At 30.2% G+C, this 7,500-nt stretch overlaps 1 protein-coding gene across 11 annotated transcripts in view; it reads right to left on the bottom strand.

Moving 5' to 3' along the window:
* The window catches only part of LOC145292153 (uncharacterized), a 95,893-nt gene that overhangs the window by 87,758 nt on the left and 635 nt on the right, over nt 1-7,500 (bottom strand). The window lies entirely within an intron of this gene.

Here is a 7,500-nt window from a genome sequence, read left to right on the forward strand (position 1 = left end):
CTACTGCCATGGGAAGTGGGTTAGGGGCATTACTTATTGCACGCCCCTCGTATAGACCTAATTTCAAATTTTTAGATAAAAAATTTGTTTAGTGTATAGGTTGAGAAGTGTCCTCATACACACACATTATCACTTTTATAGATATACAAGCAGGGTGCCCGGCATTGCCCGGTTGTAAAATACGCATAAATATATTTTAATTAGTGCAGAATTCTTCTTTCTTATAAACAGAGATACAGTAGTTATTAAACGTAACGTTAAATTACTTAAAATAAAAAAAAATTAAAATTAAACTGAAAGAAACTGAAACATATTTATGCGAGTATTATATATTTTCTAAACAATTCACTTCTTGTAAGTAAAAAAACAAATACTTGAACTGAGATTTAAACCAAAACCTAAAGAAACTGAGCCAAGTACAATTACCATTCGGCCAGCGTGACAAACTCTTCGAAAAGGTGTTTTTAAGCCGACTTATACTTAACATAAAGAATCTGTAATTATGTGATCTAACTTGCTACGATGATGGGAGAGTGTCCTAGAGGAGAGCTAACAAGAACTGAATTAGATCTATGATCGAAAATTACCCCAGAAGAGGGTCAAGGAAAGCTGAATTAGAGCCTTTTATTTAAGAGATAATCCCGAGGGATTGCCGGGTGATCTTGCTAGTTGGAAAGAGAAACGGATTGATCGCCGATGTGAAATTCATTTCCTTCGTAAAGGGAAAAAAATTTACTAACGGAAAGTTACCTAATTGATGTGTGTTGGCGAGGTGGCTAATTATCTAATCATGGCGAACCAGATTATGACGTAAAGTGTAAGGGTTGGTTGGATGAGAAACCCAATGTTGGCCAAACCCTCGTGAAAACTTCTATTTAAAAGAGACTGCAGAGCAGAAATAAGTGAGTCTGTTTTCGTCTGTTTGAAGTTTTGGAGGAATTGGGTATTGCGTATACTCGGGCGGAGATCGAAACCGAAACTTAATAACAGTGAGTTAAGTACGATAATCATTAGGCCGACTTGAAACGATTCTTTATATATGTTTTCAAAGTTGTTATTCATGAAATAATGTGGACAATTCGTGAAACGCTTAGCAAATAGAAAAAAAAATCTGATGACGCCCACAATTTTTTTTCAAATTTGACCTCTTAGAAATGCTTTTTTCCAGATAAAAACAGATTAAAAAGTTTTTCACGTGTCTGAATACCATATGTACCAAATTTGATGTATGTTGATCAAAAATTCGTTATATAGGTTGAGAAGTGTCCTCACACACATTCTCCATTTTATAGATGTACAGAAATATTATAAATGTTATAAAAACTATATTACATGCAAGATGTTTCTGCATCAGTTACTACGAAATAACAAGTTTAACGACATCAGATAAATATTAAATTGCGATCTTGACATATGGAAGAGTCCATGATTCTAAATAGGTAATAACAGGTGATAACGCTTATACTAACGTGTGAACAAGGATATTGTTATATACGAGTAAAATGAATTATACTTTGACATTTTCAAATATTCCTGTCTTGGTTGTTCAAGTATTATTATTTTCTATATCTTAATAATTATAAAAATCTGTGGACCGTTTAGGCGTCCTTGTTTGGTTGTTTGAATTTTGTATTATAATAAAATCATGTTTCTGTTTGTTTGTTTGTTCACAGTTTGATTAATACGAACACAAGGTAGACTGTTTTACGAATTAATTTTCAGACTGAAAACACGCATTTACACATTTACATTCCAGTATATAAGTGGTGGACGGATGGTTGTTTAAATAGACATTCGGACAGGTATTTGCGGGCATCGCTTCTGTGGTCGAGTAGGAGAACTGCCTACTGTCAACATGGCGGTTCTAAGCTCAATCCTTGGCTTGGGGTAGGTGCTAGTCTAGCGGCACTGATGAGTTATGATACAACGAAACAGGTCTGTATGTCGATTACTACAAATATATATATATATATATATATATATATATATATATATATATATATATATAAGTATATTTATGTGGAAATATTTTTTTTCAATTATATTTCACTTTTTTATATAATAATCCATCATTTAAGCTCAATGTAATTACAGAGTATAAAACAATCAAATGACAAACGTCAATATTCCAAACTTCAGGATGTTGACTATTTTACAATTTATTTCTTAAATTACGTTGACAGTAACTGTTTCGTAGCGCGAAATCATCCATTTAATTAATATTTCAATCACTGAATCTATTTTGCCCTTAACTCATCAGAAGAAATATCAACTATCAATACACCGAATATAAATAAAATTCATTTGGGCATGATTACAAAATTCGAAAATTGAAAGAGAAGTTGCAATTACATTTTATTTTACCTTTTATTACACATTTTATTTTATTTTGGCGGATTGATAGTTGCTATTTATTCGGATGAGTTAAGTGCAAAATAAATTCATTGATTTATATAATAATTAAATGAATGATTATCAAGTTATTGTCAAGAACTGTAAATCTCAACGTAATTAAAACAAATATATTGTAAGATTGTCAACATCATGAAATTAGGAATATTGACTTTTGTCATTTGTTTGTATATATAGCATACATATAATATGTATATAACACTTCGGTCATTCATACTGACAAATATTTTTGTTATAGATCGGTCCAAGGTAAAAATTATCACTTTTAATAAACTGTAAAAGTGATATGGGGATAAGTTTTGGGTAAAATGTGTACAAAAACTTAAACCTTGAAAAAAATTTCACACACAATATTTTGGTGCATTAATTAATAATTTGAATTTTAATCATAATTAGATCCTAACTTTTGAATTATGTATATAAAAAAGTAGCCAATCAGAATATATCTTTCATTTACTTGCTTAAATTCAACCAATCACAATGATTGTAGTATGTGCTAAAATCAAAATGGCGGCGTCCAGCGAAAATAAAATATGTAAACAAACCAAAACTATTTTCGATTTTATATTGGCAAAATAGTATCTCATATTTTCTTGTTTATTTTATTTTTGCACTTTTAAGATCAGGATTAATATATTATAATAAATTAATAGGAACTTCACAAGTGTTCAGAGAGAGTGAAATATTTTGAAATATTTGTTTTCGTTTCAAACAGCAATATTGAAAATATATACGAAAATCCATCGTCTACTTCAAAGAATCGCAATTGTAAAATAAAATAAATATAAATAATCGATCGATAATTTTTGGAATTTCAATGATTTTAAGTAATTTAATTTTGATAAATTTGAAAGATGAACACTACGTTACTCCATGAAATTTGGAATATTGACTTTTGTCATTTGTTTGTATATATAGCATACATATAATATGTATATAACACTTCTATGATTTTCTATTTTAGATGAGTACTTTTATAATTTTAGTATAGCGATTAGTTTCGTGTATGGATGTAATGGAAAATGATATCTCCGTTTAGAACCATTCTCATTTTTTAAGGAAACTAACTAATCTTTTTACTATTAACCCTGTCTGAGTAGCAAGGACAGAAAATGATATGTAATAGGCTAAAAAGTAGAACTTCCTCAAAAAGAACACCCATAATTTATCTGACATAGTAAAATGGAAAAAAAATGGGCTACTAGTGCATGTATTGATCCGTGCTGAAACAATAACGTTATTATTTAAAAAGCCATTCTTAACATGGGGAGGGGAGGGTGTTTTGTACCTATTCTATACTTTAACCTTACAATTGAATAAAAAAAAACATATCATAAAACTTTAATTAAACTTGGAAATCCGATTTAAAAAATAGCGCGGATCAGCAAGTGCACTAGTACCAAAAATGGTGTTTAAAGATGCAAGAACGGATCGAAAATGAGGGATCATTGTACATGACATTTATATGCGAAACTGATCCAAATTCTAAATTGTCTTTTTTTTTTCTCTCTCTCTTCTGTCAAGTTTATCAGGATATTAACACGCAATCGCCTAAACATGGAATGTCAATCTGGGGGGGTGGTAAGGGCTTTTGTAATCAAAATCTTACTGAATCTCTCACTTCTTATCTGGAGCGTGAAGTTTAACAGAGGAGAAATTAGCTTGTTAATTTTAACCAAGCTTCTCTGCTTTCACAACCGATGCTCAGGCACTTTTTTCAGTTCCAGTTAAAATTCTAGAACTTCATACCAATTCTAAAATAAAAGATCCGTATCCAATTTATTTCTAAGGTTGCTGAAAAAAATGGATGGACTTTTCACTGCTCAAAAACTATAAACTCTTGATGCAATATGTTACCTTTACAAAACTCAGACAGATACTAAGTTGGAGTGACGTTTCTAAATTGAGGAGATGTCGCTTAGATCATTTTTTTTTTCATTCTCAGACAGAGTTCAAAATCAACTTCATAATCTAATGGGGAGGGTGATCTCTTATTTCCAACACCATTTTCTCACAGAAGAATCCGTGCTAGTCTTTCTCTACTCTATCATTATTTTCACTGACCATTAATCTTTGCTTTCTTCTTCTCAGACGTTCATGAGAAGAACATATCTACTAACTGTAATACATTTTCCCTTTTACATCGGTTTTCACAAGCAGTTTTTTTTTTCAAGAATTTTCCATCCGTGAAACACGTTACCACAGAAATGCTTCTCTTTGAGTTACAACTGAGTCTTCTTCAATTTTAATGTCAACAGACACATTGTCATAAATAACCAAATTTTATTCAATTTATTTATCATTTTCAATCCACACATAGTATTTTAATAGGCAATCTATTCCTTTTACTAAACCTTATCTTAGTTTAATAAGTACTGACTCATCACTAACAAATAAATGTATTACACATTAAATTTTTCTAATGTCATGCATGATTATATAACCATTCATTAGTTTCATTAATATAATGTAGGTTTCGTGTAAATATATAGATGTGCATATGTAAATGTGTATGTATGTGTGTATATCTATGTATATGTTTACGTAGATGTATGCGGGTGTATATGTCTATGCATGTATATACTATATTTTCGCATTTTATATTTTATATTTTGTATTCTTATATTTTTATATTTCTGTGTGTATGTGTATGTATCAGGAAATATACTAAATGTGTGCATCTACGCTCGTGTATTTGCGTGTATATATACTTTCGAAATATGCGTGTGTAAAAATTGGAAATATCGTTTTGTATATACTGTGTGGCCGTTTTGGAATTGTCGATCAACTTAAAAGTTAACCGTTGGTTATAGGCGCCAAATTGGCGGGCTTCTCAAGTATTTTATAATACTACACCGGAGACCAGATACTTACTTTTAAGGTTATAAAAAGAATAAAAATAAAAATTGTCCCTACGAAAGTTAAGATGAGAGAAAATAAAAGCATGAGATTGATCAGAGGCCATATCCTTGCTTATCCTCCCCCAGACCAACCCACCCCTAGACAAGATTCTATTTTTGTAAGTGATATAAGAAAATGTTTTTGTATCTGAAGTTTGAGTTTTCGAGGGAAATTCTTGGCCTCAAGACGTAATCCCCCCAATAACAGGTGTTTATAGAAACATGTATGCACATATGTAGCCATCAATGTTTGTATAAAAATAATCAAATATATATATATATATATACAGAGAGAGAGAGAGAGAGAGAGAGAGAACATGGAAATGTTATTAATATACTTGAAACATACTCGGTGTGTAGATACTAATCGTAATGGATTAACTTTATTTCTCATGAATAAAGTTTTTAAGAATGAGATAAATCTTCTTTTTATATAAATTTCGTAAATTTGGAAAAAAAATCGAAGCTCAACGAAAGTTTTTTATACTGAGTTTTAGAGCATATATAGTGTAATACAATAATTTTACAAATATCAAGTCTTCTCAGTTAATCATTTAATAATTTTCAAAACAAATTCAATGCAATATTGTTTCGGATTGCGACTAACAAGTCTGCAAAATTATGTTATTGCTGCATATTCAGTCATACGCATCAGATGTTTACTTTAAAAATCTCATAAAATCATCATTTTGGACAACATTAAATGATATGAAAAATGTCTTTTAACTAATGAGTTACTATGAATCCAAGCCCAAACAAAAGGCATAAGATTATGAGAGTTAACAAGATAGACAGAGTATCAGCGAAATGATGAAGCGTATTATGAGAGGGTTGAAAATAACCGGCACAATAGATATAATTTTATTACTCATGAACATAATAAGTATTTGTTGACATTGCACTATAAGACGACTATATAATAGTCTACATGGAAGTAATCCTGTAGTAAAGTCTTTCACGGACGGAGAGTTCTTGGAAAGAAACTCTGTTCGTGGAAATTCTTCCTGGCGCTAGGCATGTGCAGGAAAAAGAGGAAAGTCTTTTTGTGTTAGTTTGACGAGTTATTTCTGTGAGTATTTTACCAAAAGTGATCAAAGATTAATCAAACAATGTAATGGAAATAACGATAGAGTAGACAAACTAACGGCGTTTTATATATATATATATATATATATATATATATATATATATATATATATATATATATATATATTTAGATAAGGGAGTAGTCACCAACAATGTGTATTTTTTAACATTATTTTATTATTCCGTGTCTTGGTTTTTCATTGTGAATTATGTTTGGATCATTGTAATAATGTTTTTAAGTCATTGAAATCGTTTACGCGCGTTTCAGACGGTCTGTGATGCGTCCTCGTCAGAAATTATTTTCAAATGTGTAAAACTGGCGATTTTCGTAGTTAGTTTGAAGTTTTTCCAAGGGGTGGAGGCTTGTAAGTGTTTATTATACATTGGTATGCTGAATTTTTATTGCTTTTTTATTTGGTTTGTCCAGGGAGACGTTGACCTCGGTGTAATCGCTATCTCTTTCTGCTAATGTTTTTTTCTTTTCCTTTAGGGTGGGGTAGGGTGTGTGATCCAAACATAATTCTCAATGAAAAACCAAGACACGGAATAATAAAATAATGTTAAAAAATACACATTGTTGGTGAATACTCCCTTATTTAAATATACATCTTTCTTTCGTTGGAATTTATTAACCCATTTTATATATATATATATATATATATATATATATATATATATATATATATATATACACACATATATATATATATATATATATATATATATATATATATACACGTTTTATTTTTTATTACCGTATTTTTCTGTTAAGTTACATAATTGTTTCAGCTCACCGGCCTATTTTTTGGCTGTCTGTAGCTTTCTCAGACTTTTACAGAAACCTACGTTTCTTCTTACAGACTTTTACAGAAGCCTACGTTTCTGTAAAAGTCTACGGAAGTTACAGACGGCCAAAAAAACGGCCGGGTAGCTGAAACAATAATGTAACTTAACAGAAAAATACGGTAATAAAAAATAAAACGCATATTTGCTCTACAACAGTATTGAGCTCTTTCTTCAGGTTTTTATTAATTACCATTTCTACTATATATATATATATATATATATATATATATATATATATATATATATATAGTGTAAG

This window comes from Euprymna scolopes, chromosome 13, assembly GCF_053919585.1.
Source record: "Euprymna scolopes isolate OS-2025 chromosome 13, ASM5391958v1, whole genome shotgun sequence".
NCBI classification, from domain to species: domain Eukaryota; kingdom Metazoa; phylum Mollusca; class Cephalopoda; order Sepiida; family Sepiolidae; genus Euprymna; species Euprymna scolopes.